Genomic DNA, 18,261 nt, shown 5'->3' on the forward strand with positions numbered 1-18,261 from the left:
GAACTAAGATCCCAAATGCCATGGGGAGCAGCCAAAAAAAATTTAAACAAATTTAAAAATAAAGATAATACTGAATAGTGATTAATGCTGTGGGTAAAATGAAAATAGGGAATTTTGCAGAGTGTGTGGGGGGAGATAGTTGCTTCTATAGATTGGTGAAGTTGAGAAATCCTCTTTGAGTTTGTGACTTTAGGTTGTACCCTGAATAAGTGAACCCCAAGGGAGAAGATACTTGCAGGTAGAAGGAATAGTGAAAACAAATCCCCAGAATTGGGGATCAGCTTTGGTTGTTTTAGGAAAGAAAAAGAAGCTCAATGTGGTTGGAATTGAGTATATCATGGGGAGAATGGATGGGACTTCCCTGATAGCTCAGTTGGTAAAGAATCCACCTGCAGTGTAGGAGACCCCGGTTCAATTCCTGGGTCAGGAAGATCCTCTGGAGAAGGGAAAGGCTACCCACTTCAGTATTTTGACCTGGAGAATTCCATGAACTGTAATCCATGGGGTCGCAAAGAGTCAGATACAACTGAGCAACTTGCACTTTTGGGGAGAATGGAGGGGATCAGGCTGGGAAAGTCGGCAGGGGCTAGACTGAATAGGCCATTGAAGGCTGTGCTGGTCTCTCAGCTGCAGGTGCACTCTTCTCTACCCTGCCTAGCAGTGTCCATCCTGCAAACTGTATTGCACCTTTGTCAGCTAGTTTTAGGTTCCGGCAATAGGAGAGGAGATTGGAAGGCAGGGGGAGGGACTCACTCATGCATGCCCTTTTACTTGCTATTCCTATCATGGTAAGTAATGACATTTTGCTTCTGACAGGGCATTTGGTTCACTCTCCAGGTTCTTTCCAGAAATAGCCTCAGTGCGCTACCTCAGAAGTGCCAGCAACAGCCCCTTTTCAGAGTTCTGAGCCCCAGCTTGGCAGGGCCCCTCCCCTTCCAAGGGGAGGCTCTTGAAGGGCCAGCACCAACATCCCGGTGCCCCTTTCTCAGAGGCATAAGAACCAGCCCTCCAGGAATCCTCTTCTGATTCTTCTTGCTTTGCTAACCTCAACTGTTCTCTTTGTTCTCTGGCCCTAGAAGTGGGAACTGCTTCCTGCTGTTATGATTAAATTACTTCAATGTTCCCTTTTCGCTTGTTCAATCCTCCACCACCTGTTTAATGAATTGCCTATTTTAAATTCTGTTTTCCTGACCGGACCCTCATGGACCCAAAAGCCATTAATAAGGACTGAGATTTTTATTGCAAGTCTGATAAGAAACCACTGTATGGTTTTCTGTTTGTTTAATATTTATTTATTTGGCTATGTTGAGTCTTAGTTTCTGCACACAGGATTTTCATTGCATCGTGAGGGATCTTTTGTTGCTATGAGCTGACTCTCAAATTGTGGCTCTTGGGCTTAGTTGCTCTGCAGCACGTGGGATCTTAGTTCCCTCTCAGGGATGTGAACCTGCGTCCTCTTCATTGCAAGGCAGGTTCTTAACTATTGGACCACCAGGGAAGTCTCCACTACACGATTTTAAGCCAAGGGTAGATGGATAGATTTGTGAATCTAAAGAGTAATTTTGCAAACAGCTATGCAAACAGAAGGACTGCAGATAGCTACTTGAGTGACAGTAATCTGCATTGAGACCTGGAATCTTGAAATAACGTGACACGCTTCAGGAATGTCTGTTTAATGATCTCCATTTTCCAAAGAGGGCCATACCACGTGGGTGAAATCACTCCAGTGCTGAGATGATTTTTCCTTACTCTGCTGTTACCTTTACGTGAATATTTGCTCCAGGCTTTTGCTGTTGTTAAATACTTTTAAAAAATTTATTTATTTTTTGTTGCACTGGGTCTTTGTTGCTGTGCACAGGCTTTCTCTAATTGCAGTGAGTAGGGGCTTCTCTCTAACTGTGGTACATGGGCTTCTCATTGTGGTGGCTTCTCTTCTTGCCGAGTACTGGCTCTAGACTCCCAGTCTCAGTAGTTGTGACTCAGGCTTAGTCGCCCCTCGGCACATGGAATCTTCCCAGATCAGCGATCGAACCCATGTCCCCTGTATTGCTGGGCAGATTCTCAACCACTGGACCACCAGAGAAGCCCTAAATACTTTTTAGTTGGCATGAGTTCTTATAAGGTTTTACCAAATAGGGTATGTGTTCCACAGTCATGGCCACTGTAATCTGCCAACTCCCTTCCATTCATCTGTGAGTGCTGGGAAAGATCAAGGGCAGGAAGAGACGGCGGTGACAGAGATTGTGATGGTTGGATAACATAACTGAATCAGTGGATGTGAGTTTGAGCCAACTCCAGGAGATAGTGAAGGACAGGGAAGCCTGGCATGCTGCAGTTCATGGGGTTGCAAACAGTTGGACATGACTTAGCAACTGAACAACAAAATATATAATATACCTATATTTTCCCATTATATGTATGTGTATATATGTGTAATATGTATGGATAGATATGCACAGATATATAAAATATATAAAATTCCCCATATGTAAATATATACATATATGTTAATATGTACTAAGGTTGGCTTGAAGCTCAACATTCAGAAAACAAAGATCATGGCATCTGGTCCCATCACTTCATGGGAAATAGATGGAAAAACAGTGGAAACAGTGTCAGACTTTATTTTTTGGGGCTCCAAAATCACTGCAGATGCTGATTGCAGCCATGAAATAAAAAGACGCTTACTCCTTGGAAGGAAAGTTATGACCAACCTTGATAGTATATTAAAAAGCAGAGACATTACTTTGCCAACCAAGGTCCGTCTAGTCAAGGCAATGGTTTTTCCCGTGGTCATGTATGGATGTGAGAGTTGGACTGTGAAGAAGGCTTGATCGCCGAAGAATCGATGCTTTTGAACTGTGGTGTTGGAGAAGACTCTTGAGAGTCCCTTGTACTGCAAGGAGATCCAACCAGTCCATTCTAAAGGAGATCAATCCTGGATGTTCATTGGAGGGACTGATGCTAAAGCTGAAACTGCAATACTTTGGCCACCTCATGCGACGAGTTGACTCACTGGAAAAGACTCTGATGCTGGGAAAGGTTGGGGGCGGGAGGAGAAGGGGATGATGGAGAATGAGATGGCTGGATGGCATCACTGACTGTGTGGACATGAGTTTGAGTGAACTCCGGGAGTTGGTGATGGACAGGGAGGCCTGGCGTGCTGTGATTCATGGGGTCGCGGAGAGTCGGACACGACTGAGCGACTGAACTGAACTGAACTGATTTTTTCTTTTTAAATTATTAAAATTTTTTTTGCCACTGCTGCACGGCATGTGGGATCTTAGTTCCTCAACCAGGGATTGAACCAGCACTTCCTGAAGTGGAAGTGCAGAGTCTTAACCACTGGACAACCAGGAAAGTCCACCCCCCTGCCCACTGCTTTCCCCTTCTCCCAGTCCCCCCTTCCCCACTGCCACGTCTCTCTTTAAGAAAAGGTATTACAAGGTAGTTGTTCAACTGATTGGGAATTCCTTAGTTTTAAAAATCATTTTATTGAAAAAGCACATGGATAATGTATGCATTGATGAATAAGGGTAGTTTTTTGTTTGTTTTGAAAGTCAGTTTAGAGATGGTTTAGCAGCACAGCTCAGGCTGTTCAATTTAGAATGGGATTCTTCTCACATTTTTTTCTGTGTGGGCTTTTTTTTTTTTTCAGGAAACAAATATTAATCTTTTAAATATATATATATATTTGGCTGCATTGGGTCTTATTTGCAGTACCCGGGTTTTCTCTAGTAGCCCCTTGGCATGTGGGAATCTCAGTTCCCACACTGACCAGGTACCGAACCCCCACCCCTTACATTGGAAGGCGGATTCTTAACCACTGGACCCTCAGGGAATTTCTGTGAGACTTGTTCTTAATAGTTGCATTAGTTTGCTTGGACTGTTGTTAACAAAACCCTATAAGCTAAGCAACTTGAATGACAAAAATGTATCACCTTATGGTTCTAGAGGCTGGAAGTCCAAAACCAAGGTCCTGGCAGGGTTGGTTCCTTCTGAGGAACTGTTAGGAAGATTCTCTTCCATGTCTTTCTCCTAACTCCTGGTGTTAGGCTGGCTTTCTTGACTTGTTGAAGCATCACCCTGACCTCTGGCTTCATTTTCTCATGGTGTTCTCCTCTTCTGCATGTCTATCTCCACATTTCCCTTTATAAGGACATAATCATGTCGGATTAGCACCCACCTTAAGGATCTCATTTTAACTTGATTAGATCTGTAAAGACCCTATCTCCAAATAAGGTCACATTCTGAGGTTTATGTCAGGTCTCCAACATATGAATTCTGGGAGGACACAGTTCATCACATAACCCTTAGTATCCCATAGTATCCTTTTAAGTTAACAATTTAAATATTGTGTTTTTAAGGGAAAGTTTATAAAAATGAATAGAAGGGCAGTCATTATAAATACATTAAATGCATGGGGGGAAAATGCAAGCAGAAATTCTCCCTAGAATTCCCTGGTGGTCCAGTGGTTAGGATTCTCACTGCCGAGGGCCCAGGTCAGATCCCTGGTCTGGTAACTAGATCCCACATGCCACAACTAAGACCCAGTGTAGCCAAATAAAAATAAGTATAAAATAAAAACCAAGTGGTCTACCTGGTAATTTCAAAATTGTCAAAAATTTGTAAAAAATAAGCAAAGGTTGAAAGAACGTTAAAAAATAAAGGAGGGGCCCCATGTTGCTGATACCCAAACTCCCAGGAGGGGGTTCTGCTCAGCTGGTGTCTCTGAGCTTAGAGTGTGACCTTGTGGATGCTCTCATTGGTCCTCATGTCTGGAAGAAGAGTTTGGTGTGATGAGGCCAGCTCTACCAGTAAAGTGTAGGGAAAAACTGCAAAATGGATACAGCTGCTGCTGTAGGAAGGAAAGGCATGTGCCAGGGTGAAGAGGTGTTGCTGGGATGAAGTTCACGGGAAACTTTTTCCTCCTCCAGCCTAGCAGCCTCCCTCTAGCCTTGCAGAGTGTAACATTGAAACAGCTGGCAAAGCAGCAGTGTAGTTTTGCAGTGCATCACAAAGGAGAGCACAGACGCTTGAGTTTGGAGCTGAGAACCTTTTTTTTTTTTTTTTTAATGAATTTGACTGCACCAGGTCTTAGTTGAGGCACTCAGGATGGCAGCATGCAGAATCTTTACTTACGGCCTGAGAACTCTTAGTTGTGGCATGTGGAATTTAATTCCTTGGCCAAAGCTTGAACCCAGGCCCCCTGCATTGGGAATATGGAGTCTTAGACACTGGACCACCAGGAAAGTTCAGAAAAGCCATGTCTTAATAACTGGTGCACCTGCTTTGTTACTGTCTGTTCTCTCTGCTTCCTCCTGTCTGTTACAGAACATTTGTTACAGAAGCATGTTTCCTCTTCTTGAAGTTCCCTGTTCACTTCCAGGATTTAACACCTACTTGTCAAATCCTATGGAGGTTATCACTCTCTCAAGGAAGCCTTCTTTGATTTCCCTGATGAGATCAAATTACTCTACTAGGTTCTGTTAGCTTTTATGTTGCATTGTCACAGTTACAAGTTTACATTTTTTTGTGTGTAATTTGAGGATTAACGCCTACTACTCTGTAAGGGGACCATCCCCCCACTCCCCCTCCCCTTGATTTGTTTTTCTTAAACTTGTGTCCCTAACACAATACCTCTAACATATCTGACTCAATAAATGTCTTTTGAATGAAATGAGAAGTACAGTGTAAATATAAATAACCACAGGGGAGGAGGAGTCTACACCATGCCTGAATAGGGAATTTTTCTGAATTATCCACTTCCAGCAGTATCTCTATTCTGGGTGTTTCCAGTAAGTTTTCCTTCTGCCTCTGACCCTCAGTATCTCAGTTTCTATCCCCCGATACAACCACTACTTGTGTTGTCATTCTGAGATGCCCTGAGTGTACATTCAATCAAAATATATTACGTATTCTCATAGACAGAAGTGCTTCATTCTTTTTAACAACTGTTTCACTGTAGGAAAGTACCATAGTTTAGTCAGTTCATCTTTTCTTCAAAGACATTAAGGTTGTTTCCCATCTTTTGCTTCTGCAAATTGCTACTGCCATGAATAACTGCATAACATTTCTGTGCATATGTGCAGTTGTATAAATATGCCCCCAAACTCCATATTTTACTTTGGTTCAGGGTAAAGAGATGGTGCAGAGATGGCAGCAAGGATCTGGCATTTTTGCCCAAGCCACACAGCATGGGATATCTTAGTTCCCCAACCAGTGATTGAACCCTCGCCCGTGCACTGGAAGCACTGCGTCTTAACTGTTGGACTGCTAGGGAAGTCCCAAGAATCTGGCTTAGATGCTCAGAAAGTACCAAAAAAAGGTGGATCTAGGACTCATCTAGTCCCAGTGTACAGCTAGAGTTTGGGGGCCACTTGGAAACTGAATTGCTCCAACCAAGCTTCAAAGAGTGAAGAATTAACTACATTGTCTTAGATTTCTTTGCTGCATTCTTTCATAATATGACAATTGCTTGTTTGCTGTCAACTATACCAGACCACATGGGATTCCCTGGTTGCTCAGATGGTAAAGCATCTGTCCGCAGTAAGGGAGATCCAGGTTCGATCCCTGGGTTGGGAAGATCCCCTGGAGAAAGAAATGGCAACCCACTCCAGTACTATTGCCTAGAAAATTCCATGGATGGAGGAGCCTGGTAGGCTACAGTCCATAGGGTCGCAAAGAATCGGACACGACTGAGCAACTTCACTTCACTATACTAGATCATAAACTAGTCTACTGGAAAGTAGTGAACAAGACAGATGAATGACTTTGCTTTCCAGCAGTTTTTTTTTTTTCCGGCCTCTTGCTCTGGGGCAAGTGGGATCTTAGTTCCCCCCGAGGGGTCCAACCTGAGCCCCTGCATTGGAAGGGCAGCGTCTTAACCACTGGACCACCAGGGAAGTTCCTCCAAGGCATTGTTCTTATGGAACTATTTTTATTATTTTTATCTTTATAGGTGTGTGTATGCAGTAAATGAAATAACAGTAGTGATCAGCAAGGTAATTAACCTTCAATTTAAAATGCCTGGACTTCCCTGGTGGCTCAGACAGTAAAGAATCTGCCTGCAATGCAGGAGACCTGGGTTCAATCCCTGGGTCGGGAAGGTCTCCTGAAGAAGGGATCAACTACCCACTCCAGTATTCTTGCCTGGAGAATTTCATGGACAGAGGAGCCTGGCAGGCTACAGTCCATGAGGGCACAAAGAGTCTGACACGACTGAGCCATTAACACACTTTAAAATATTTATTTATATGTACACATATATAAAACATATGAATTGATGCTTTTGAACTGTGGTGTTGGAGAAGACTCTTGAGAGTTCCTTGGATTACAAGGAGATCAAACTAGTCCATCCTAAAGGAAATCAGTCCTGAATATTCACTGAAGGACTGACGCTGAAGCTCCAATACTCCAATATTTTGGCCACCTGACATGACAAACTGACTCATTAGAAAAGACCCTGATGCTGGGAAAGATTGAAGGCAGGAGGAGAAGGGGACGACAGAGGACAACATGGTTGGATGGCATCACTGACTGGATGGACATGAGTTTGAGCAAGCTCCAGGAGTTGGTGATGGAGGGAAGCCTGGCCTGTGCTATATAGTCTGCGGGGCTGCAAAGAGTCGGACACGACTGAACTGAACAATACATATTTATGTATATAGACACTACGTTGGAAGACTCAATTATTCTTGCCGTAATTTTTTTCCCCCTTTCCCCTAGCCCCATATTGTCTCTAGAAGAGCTCACACTTTTACCTCCAAGTTAACCAAACCACTAAATTTGCTTTGAGCACAAGGCGAGTTCGACGCGCCACCGGTAGGGGGCAAGAATCACCCAGCGTGCCCATTACCTAAGCAACGGGTTCAAACAGCATTCTCAGGATGACTTTACAAAAGGGTTACCAAGTTAATTTGTTTATTCTGGGTCAGGTCATTTAGTAGTAGTACCAATAACAATAATCATAACGGAGAATAAAATAAGGAAGAGAAAGGAGGTAGCAACAGACCTGCAGCAATCATTATTGAGAGCAACAGTTTGTTCAGGTTAGTGGGTGTGCGCGAGAAAAAGAGAAAGGGGCTAACCGCGCTCTCACTCCTTAGGATCTGATTATGGTAATGGAACAGCCGAGGGGCTCGTTACTTGCGGTTTCAAGTTGAAAAAAGTGCTTTGAGCAAGCCTAAGAAGCAATAAATAGGCGAATATTTTTTTCTAGAATTCATTAAGGTAAAAACCGTTTCAAAGTGACAGAGACACTACTAGGTAACTTCCTGGGCCAAAGCCACACACCAAAAACGTTTTGAAAACAGCTTCAGGCCCCTCCTAGCCCGAATTTGAAAGCAGGTGTGGCACGCATGCGCCCGGCCACCAGCTGACCTCCTCGTGGCAAGTCAAAGCACCGACCTTCTTCCCGACAGCCCGCGGGGGAGAAAGGGAGGAGGAACGGAACTCTCGCGAGGTCGTTCGAGCGCCGGCGGAAGCAGTAGACACGTGACTCTCCTAGGCGGCCTTCGCCTTCCCCCCCTCCCCCTTCTCGGAAACCCGGCCCCCTCACCCCTCGCCCACCCGGGAGCCGCGGTAATGGACCGTTTGGGTTCCGGAATTCCCTTGGATCCAACCACTGGTACCCGGTCGGCGGGAGCGATGGAGTTCGTGCTTGGCGGCGAAGGCAGGGGGCGGTCATGGGGGGATGGAAATCATCTTCCTTCACCTAGGAGGGAGGCGGGGCGGAGAGGAGTGCTAGGGAGTGGGGTGTTGGGGGTGGGGGGAAAGGGAGGAAGTCACGTGGGTCGCGCGGCGCGCGTTGCGTGCGCGCGGCGCCTCATCCGTCGCCCCACCCCCTTCCCGTGGGGCGGGGGGGTTGGGGGGAGGGGCGTCAAGATGGCGGCGGGGAGGTAGGCAGAGCCGGACGCCGCTGCTGCCGCCGCCACCGCCGCCTCCGCTCCCGTCGCCTCTGGTTCTTCAAGCTCTCGTCACCTGAGAGAAGCTGTTCCGGTGTCGGATCCGGCGGGGAAAGTAAGTCCACCCCTTATCCGTTTTCTGCCTCCACACTCCTTCTCCCGGACAGCCTCCCACTCCCACCCTCCTCAGGGGGCCGTGCGGGGCCGGGCTGGGGGGGGCCGCCACCTCACCCTGGCTTGGGGCCTCCCTCGCCGCCCCCTCCGCTGCGCGCCCCGGGGTCTTCGGGGGCACGGTCCCGGCGGCGGCCCCGCTGCTCTCGCTTCCTCCGCCCGTCAGCGCCGGGCCCTGCGGTCGCCGCGCGTGGGGCTCTCGGGCCCCGAGGGCCCCGCTGTCCGGTGTTGGAGACATCTCGTTTGAGCGAGGAGTCAGTGTCTGCGGACGCCGGTTCCGGCTCTGCTTGGGTCGCCCCCTTTGGTTCCGCGGCTCGACCAGGGGTCTGTGAGGTCCCGGGACTCGCAGGAAAGTGAGCTCCGCAATCCTTCAAAAGTCCTCGTACCCAAGGATTGCTCCAGTTCAGGGCGAGAGTGCGGGAAGCGACGGGACACCGCACCTACAATTTGCTGGTCACTTCGCTGTCGGGGTTGTGGGGATGGTACGTGGGACACGTGGGGCCACCTTCACGCTTCACCCAGTGATCAGGTTCATTTTGCCCCAAGCTCGCTTGCCCGCTTCCTAGACGCTAAGCAGGCATCTCTGTGGAGGGGCAAGTCGGTTGGGGATTTGCGTACTTTGAGAGTGTTTGGCGTAACGAGCATCTAAAGTTCCCCAAACCAGTGTATGCTGGTGGTTTCCCAGAAGTGGTTTGAAGTCGGTTTAACCGCTGAGGAGATTTGGATGTTCCTGAACCCTTGTGAGGAAATGGCAACCCACTCCAGTGTTCTTGCCTGGAGATTCCCAGGGACAGGGGAGCCTAGTGGGCTTCCGTCTATGGGGTCACACAGAGTCGGACACGACTGAAGTGACTTAGCAGCAGCAGCAGCAGAACCCTTGTGATTGTTTCTTTCCTGACCCTGGCGTCCAGCTCCTCCCCTTTCCACCTCGGCTTTGTGCTTCTGTTTGGTTAATGTTTGCGGACCACTAACTTGATCCTCGCACAGAGAAGCTCTTTTTTATGTGCGTGCTCGGTTTACTGTGGGAGGCTTTTGTTTTGGGGAGTCGCTGGTTGATAAACGTGGGAAAAGAACGGGAGAGAAAATTAGAGTCAAAGAAAGCAACGTTTTTATCCATTGAATTGCGCAGCCAATTGTAACTGCACCCGGAAGTTTGTACTGAACACGTGTTGATGAGAGAAGGTTAAAAGCTGGGTCCCCTTTGACCTTTGAAAGTTGATTATTAGCAGTTTATGTTGAGTTAAATATTTGATATTCTCAGTGTAACCAGAATTAGAGACGGAATGGGGTTCTAAAGTGTCGGCCAAGGAGGACCCAGAAAGCTGTCAAATCCATAGTTGCTCTATCGCTATTCCTCGTAACAGTTGCAGTCACTTAAAGCAGCTAACAGTGCGAAGGGATCCCATATTTTCCGGGTTATTTACGGCAGTCAGAACTGGTTTTTGTAAGAAATAGGGAAAGCCTTCATCACTACACAAAAGATAGTTTGTACAGAATTTCTAGGGTAAAATGTAGAATTTACTGCTGGTAGGACATTAGTTTTGCAAGCTAGGGGACATTTTATTTTCATGTTTAAAGAAGTTGTTTCCAGTGTTTTACCTTACCAGAGAAGACATCTTTACTGTTTTCCTCTGGCTTCTTGCTTTTGTCTCCCAGTCTAACTCTATTTCCAGTCTAAATTTATTCCTTACAGTTCTTCAGAAATTTAAGTAAATTTTACTTCAGTTGCTGGATAAGTGTTAATTAAAAAGGGAAGCTTAGTGAGTGACTTACGGAGAAGGCAATGGCAAGCCACTCCAGTACTCTTGCCTAGAAAATCCCATGGATGGAGGAGTCTGGTAGGCTGCAGTCCCTGGGGTCGCTAAGGGTCGGACACGACTGAGCGACTTCACTTTCACTTTTCACTTTCACACAATGGAGAAGGAAATGGCAACCCACTCCAGTGTTCTTGCCTGGAGAATCCCAGGGAAGGGGGAGCCTGGTGGGCTTCCGTCTATGGGGTCACACAGAGTCGGACACGACTGAAGTGACTTAGCAGCAGCAGTGAGTGACTTATAGTTGATAAATTCATTCATCCAGTCAATTGTCCATTGAATGCTTTTATGTTTCAGACAGTTTTACAGGTTTTAAGGGCGTTACTGAGATTACCGTTTTATTTTATTATTTTTTTTTTGAGATTACCATTTTAAAATGTGCAGTATGGAGATTTTTAAAGTCGTCCCTGTCCTCCCCCCCCTCCCCCCGCCCCCAACCCGCGAAGACTTTAGGTACAGATAACATTTTGGCCTTTCTTAGTATCTAAATTGGTGGGCTTCCCTGGTGGCTCAGAGGTTAAAGCGTCTGCCTCCAATGCGGGAGACCAGGGTTCAGTCCCTGGGTCGGGAAGATCCCCTGGAGAAGGAAATGGTAACCCATTCCAGTATTCTTGCCTGGAGAATCCCATGGACAGAGGAGCCTGGTAGGCTACAGTCCACAGGGTCGCAAAGAGTCCGGACACGACTGAGCGACGGAACAGAACGGAGTCTCTAAACTGAGCTTTGATTTGAGATTTGCTGACCTGCCTGTTAAGTAAGAAAGCAGGTAGGTCTGAGGGCTGGTCTTCACAAGTTACCTGACTTCTCATGAGGCTCTGTGGTTTTGAAAATTGGAGTAAAGATACTTTCTGAGAGGAATTGTTTTCCATTAAATACCCAATTAATAACCAAAATGGTGTAATCCTTAAGTTTTTGCAGTTGTCTTTTTTTATGCTGATTGACAGATCCACTTTGATGTGGCTGAACTGAGTATTAAGGACAGCCTTGGGATACCACTGAAATTTTCTGTAGGTGGAAAGGCTCTTGAAGAGCAGGAACTCTCTCTTATGAACAATATATATATATGGTAGAAAACCCATCGAATTAATTTGCTTATTTACTTCTTAGGAGACAGTATGTAGCACAGAGCAGTGATTTTCAAACCTTTTTACTGTATCCATAGTAAGAAATGTGTTTTATATTGTGAACTAGCACATTAATACACCTGTAGAGCTGAGTTTTGTATAATAATGTTTGCCTTTTACTGTGTGCTGCACTAGTTCTGTTCTGTATTTAACGTATTTGAATAGTCTGTATTTGAAACATTTAAAAAATACTGGTCATAGCATAAATTGTTTGACAACTCATTGTGTTGTGACTAGCAGTTTGAAACATACTGGTATGGGATTCAAAACACAGAATCTGGGAGGTTGTGGTATCAGCCGTCCTAGGTTTATAATTCTGCTCCAAGCTTGCTTTGTTAACTTGTTACAGTTCATCTCTCTAAGCCTTGGTATCTCATCTCAGGCACTGGGATAACAGGTAATTTTTCTTACCGATTATTTTGAGAGTTAAGAGAAAAAAAGTCCAACCATACAGTGAATGTTGGGAGGACTAGCCATTTGATTTTCATGTTGTGATCGAGAACATAGTTTCACCTTCCTCCCCCATTCTTTCGCATGGTGCTTTTTCAAAACATTTTTGGAACTTGTATATAATCTGCACACTCCTTTGTGATTCCATTCTTTCTATAGATTTTGCAGTAAGAGTGAGGGGAGGGGCATGTCGCTGAGCAATTGCTGCTTGGGGAAGTAGGTGTTAAAAAATACAGATTATATCCTTTTAGGTAAAGAAAATTCTCTTTAGCAAACTTGTTTATATCTACCTTCCCTTCTACCTAATATTCTTAAGGAACCAGTACCCAGTAGACACTTAATGAATACTTGTTGATGGACTTACCAGTTAAATTCAAAGTGGATCATTATCCTTCAGATTCTTAAGCTAAATGTCAGTCATCAGATATCTGGGCTGCGTAAAAGCAAAAGTTGGGTCAAAAATCAGACATGCATAGCACTACTAACTAATGAGAAAAGTCCTTTTCAGGCAAAGTTGTTGTTTTTTTTTTTTGGAGGTTAGTTGCTTTACAATATTGTGTTGGCCTTTGCCATACATCTGTGGGGTCACAAGAGAGTCAGACACAACTGAGCGACAAACACACTGCCATATAGCAACATGAATCAGCCACAAGTATATGTATGTCCCCTCCCTAAGATAATTTTTTTTTTAAGATACTTCTTAAAAATGATACTACGTGTACACATTTGAAGATGTCTGCCAGTTTCCTCTAGATATGCTGGTTAACTGGACAAATTGAAAGTATGACCTGAGTAAAAGAGAGCTAATACGGAAGTTAATTATTGAATTAAATTGCCAACAGGTAAAGTTTATATTCTGGAAATAAGGTGTTGCATCAGCAATTTGAAGAAAAGCATATTTTGAACTTTATAGTAATGTTTATCAGTATGAGAGTTAATAGTTAGTAGCTAATATTTATCCCGAGTAGTATAACATTTAATCAACACAGCAATCTTATAAAGAAGGTTCTCTTTTTATTCCCATGTGAAGATGAGAAAACTGAGTTAAGTTATTGCTTGACTGTCTCCTGCTACTAGCAGTATTCGAAACCATGTGTTCTGTTCGACTCCCACTTCAACCTGTGTGGTGTGCTGCTGCCACTGCAGATAGATCCCTTGTGTCTTTACAGAGCTATAAAGATCTGCTTTGGTCTCAACAAGAGGAACCTTGTCTTTGTTGATAGGTTTCAGTGTTGGTATTCTCCGTGGGAACTGTATCCTTTCATTCTTCTGATTGACTGTTGTTTCTCAGGATTCTTTTCCTGCCAAGGATATTTTTTAGTTTCTCTTTACTACTGTTATTTATTATTTGTTATTTATCATGGATACTTTATAGATGTACTGTTTGAACAGGTGATATTTTTGAAAGTATTTATGATAAAAATACTTTTATCATAACCTTTTTGTTGTTCATTGTTTGAAATAGAATCACTCTATGGTTAGTAACATTTAGGTTTGTTAGGTTCAGTTCAGTCACTCAGTCGTGTCCGACTCTTTGTGACCCCATGGACTGCAGCATGTCAGGCCTCCCTGTCCATCACCAACTCCCAGAGTTTACTCAAACTCATGTCCATTGAGTCGGTGATGCCATCCAACCATCTCATCCTCTGTCATCTCCTCCCGCCTTCAGTCTTTCCCAGCATCAGGGTCTTTTCAAATGAGTCAGTTCTTCGCTTCAGGTGGCCAAAGTATTTGTTAGGTTGCTACATGTTAAATGTCACCTGAGGTCTGTGAAATCTTTGTAGACACTGTAACAGTTATTTTGCACATAACGGTATTTGCGTTTACATTATATACTTTCAAAATGAAAATGTTTTCCCTCTCAGGAATATATCTTACTTGTTTGTAAAATGTGGAGAAGGTTGCATAATGTACCCTTTTAGGGGCTCTGTCGGAGAAGGCAATGGCAAGCCACTCCAGTACTATTGCCTAGAAAATCCCATGGATGGAGGAGCCTGGTAGGCTGCAGTCTGTGGGGTCGCTAAGGGTCGGACATGACTTAGCGATTTCACTTTCACTTTTCACTTTCACGCATTGGAGAAGGAAATGGCAACCCACTCCAGTGTTCTTGCCTGGAGAATCCCAGGGACGGGGGAGCCTGGTGGGCTTCCGTCTATGGGATCAAACAGAGTCGGACACGACTGAAGTGACTTAGCAGCAGTAGCAGCAGCAGGGGCTCTGTTAGCTTGAGCACTGAAATTCTGTGAGTCTGTAATAGTTTGAGAATAGGAATATGATTAAATATTAAGGGTTTTTGCTTAATGAAGTTAGACACTGGCATAGATTTTCTCTATATCCCCTTCCCCACTTCTCATTGCAAAAAAAAAAAAGTACAAATAGGAAATTTCTGCCCAATTGGCTTGAGAGAAAGGCTCTAGATTTTATTTGTATATAAGATGTGTGTAAAATTAAAATCTTTTTCACTAATAATTTGTGAAAGACATTGTCTCTTATGGTATTATCACTACTTGGTCACTGCTCAGATTCAGATCAGATCATTCGCTCAGTCGTGTCCAACTCTTTGCGACCCCATGAATCACAGCACGCCAGGCCTCCCTGTCCATCACCAACTCCCGGAGTTCACTCAAACTCATGTCCACAGAATCAGTGATGCCATCCAGCCATCTCATTCTCCGTCGTCCCCTTCTCCTCCCGCCCCCAACCTTTCCCAGCATCAGAGTCTTTTCCAGTGAGTCAACTAGTCGCATGATGTGGCCAAAATATTGCAGTTTCAGCTTTAGCATCAGTCCCTCCAATGAACACCCAGGATTGATCTCCTTTAGAATGGACTGGTTGGATCTCCTTGCAGTACAAGGGACTCTCAAGAGTCTTCTCCAACACCACAGTTCAAAAGCATCGATTCTTCGGCGATCAGCCTTCTTCACAGTCCAACTCTCACATCCATACATGACCACGGGAAAAACCATTGCCTTGACTAGACGGACCTTGGTTGGCAAAGGAATGTCTCTGCTTTTTAATATACTATCAAGGTTGGTCATAACTTTCCTTCCAAGGAGCAAGCGTCTTTTAATTTCATAACTGCAATCAGCATCTGCAGTGATTTTGGAGCCCAAAAAAATAAAGTCTGACACTGTTTCCACTGTTTTTCCATCTATTTCCCATGATTAGAGGGTCTCAAATTGTGATTCCTATGAACTTTGAAGAGATCACTGATAATGTTATTTATAACTGTTGCTGTTATCTCTTGTATGAATGCCAACAAGTTTGTTCCCCAAATTCCTCTCTTCTATAATGATATTTTTGTACTTTTAATGATAGTTGTTCAGAAAATATATTTCAAAAAGCTCATGAATTCAGTAACACTTAAATGATTTTTTGTTGAAATAAATTAATGATATTTGTATACTTTTGAGTATAATTAGTTAGGTCATTGGTCCTAGTGAAGTATTTTATAATTGAAAATATATTTTTTTAAGCATTGATTTAGCACTCTTGGTACATGTGTACCATGTACTAGAATAGTAATTTGTAAAGTATGGTCAACTATTACTTATTACTTCCTTATTAGAATAGTTTGTCAATTTTATATTAAATCCATGTTGGGATGTTTCTCCTACTTGTCTCCTCTGTCATCTGGTTCTTTCATACTATTTCCATCTTTCTGTGTAATAGCAACACTCCCCATTCCAGTTCAGATAGGCATTTATTCTGAAGTTAAGTATTGAAACTTCACATCAACATTGACTTCTTTATCTACTGATTGGAAAATGATGGCATGACTTTGGGAGTTTGAGAAGTCTAGATCTAGGTGTGACCTTGGGTGGGTAATTTAAGCTCTTTGAGCCTCAGTTTCATGTCTAGGATTGTAGTACCTGTCTTGCTAAGGATTGTCATGGACTAGTGATGTACATGAAGAGCTAAACACACTTCGAGGCATGTGGAAAAAAGTGAAAGTCGCTCAGTTGTGTCCTACTCTCTGCAACCCCATGGACTACACAGTCCATAGAATTCTCCAGGCCAGAATACTGGAGGGATAGTGTTTACTTTCTCCAAGGTAGCTTCCCAACCCAGGGATCGAACCCAGATCTCCCACATTGCAGGTTGATTCTTTACCAGCTGAGCCACCAGGGAAGCCCAGGAATACTGGAGTGGGTAGCCAATCCCTTCTCCAACAGATCTTGCCAACCCAGGAATTGAACTGGGGCCTCCTGCATTTCAGGCTGATTCTTTACCAGATGAACTTTCAGGGGAGCTCAAAAGATATTTAATCACTGTCAGTTCCCTTCCTCCTGTCTGCTCAGAATGCTTTTTTCCTTAGACTTCTTTTCTTTTCTCTGAAAAATTTTAGGGAAATCTTCGGGCTCACCTTTTTTAAACAGCAGGTCTCCCCTTAGTTTGTTTCTCAATGTCTGTGGTTTCCACCTGAACTCATTCATATTTCCTTTAGAACATCTTTCTAAATGATGTACAGATGATATAGACCTATCTAGTAGAGAATTTCTCTGTTAAAGTGTCCTGATTTCATCTAAAAGAGTAGTTCTTGTATGTTGGGAAGTCGTGGTATTCTTGGCTAACAACTATATTTTTTTGGTAGGACATAATGAAACATTTAATTCTATTGCACAGTCTGAAAACAAGTGGACTAACTGAAATTAGAATTTTTGTAGCATGAAATTAGTTATCTGAGAAAAACCAAGAGGTCAGATTGCTCATAAGTATGTTTGTATGTATAAATTGGTTATTTCAGATAAATTAGAAAAGTTAAAATTCAGAAAGCTCTGTAAACTTTATTTTTCCTTTCAAAATAGATAAAAATTCATCCTAGTGGTAGAATACTTTGATCTGGCTTGGGAAACTCCAACTGAAAATGTGTCTGCCTGCTCGAAATAGGCATTCCCCACACTGAACTCCATGTATCTTTAGGTCTTCTGGGCTCAACCTCTCCCACCCGACCCCATTTTATCATGGCTTAACTCTAATCCTCTACCAACTTATACTTTATGTGTATTTCGTGTTCTCGCTTTCATTTTGAGCTTTTATTTAAACTTACGGAATCTCCTTCGTAAATATCCTGGAATCCATTCCCCCTTCTTTATCTCTGTACCCTGCTGTTAACACATATCATCTTTTTCCTGGTCTGCCGTAGCAGTTTCCTAAGATGTCTCCCTGCTTTGGTCTTACTCTACCCATTCTCAGTTTGCTTCCACACTGCTGTGGAGTAATTTTTCTAAGCTACAGATCTGACTGCATCATGCAGTTCTCTATCTTAAAACCCTTTAGTAACCGCTGTTGCCCATAAGATTAAATGTTCTCTCTACATAGTGCACAGGCTGTAGGCGATAATTTCCTGTCTCTCGCCATCACCTTGGGAACCTCATATTTCTGTTCTGAGCTTCCATACCCACAGTGAACATGGTGAATTACTATAGCCATCTTTTTTAGAATGCCAGTATCTTTGTGCTGCCATGGGTTCGAATGCACTATCCAGAAGATCCTTGTCTGCCTGGCGATTTCTTACCTGAGACTTGCTTGCATTGTCATCTGTGTAACCACCAGGTTAATTCACCATTTCCTTCTCTGTTCCCACAGCATTTTGTAGACATAGACTCTTGCTGTGATTTACGTGCTTCTTTGTCCTGGAGAAGGAAATGGCACCCCACTCCAGTACTATTGCCTGGAAAATCCCATGGACAGAGGAACCTCGTAGGCTGCAGTCCATGGGGTCGCAAAGAGTTGGACACGACTGAGCGACTCCACTTTCTTTCTTTGTCCTTTCCACCTTTTGTTTTGTTTTGT

General features: G+C 43.9%; 1 protein-coding gene across 3 annotated transcripts in view; it reads left to right on the forward strand.

Moving 5' to 3' along the window:
- Positions 1-8,854: 8,854 nt before the first annotated feature.
- The window catches only part of SBNO1 (strawberry notch homolog 1), a 55,860-nt gene continuing 46,453 nt past the window's right edge, over positions 8,855-18,261 (forward strand). For all 3 annotated transcript variants that reach the window (XM_055404434.2, XM_055404436.2, XM_055404435.2), the window contains exon 1: positions 8,855-9,021. The gene's annotated coding sequence lies outside the window, so the exon portion shown is untranslated. The remainder of the gene's footprint in view (positions 9,022-18,261) is intronic.

Source organism: Moschus berezovskii, chromosome 19, assembly GCF_049115385.1.
Source record: "Moschus berezovskii isolate FMDL1 chromosome 19, NW_MosBer_1.0, whole genome shotgun sequence".
Lineage (NCBI taxonomy): Eukaryota > Metazoa > Chordata > Mammalia > Artiodactyla > Moschidae > Moschus > Moschus berezovskii.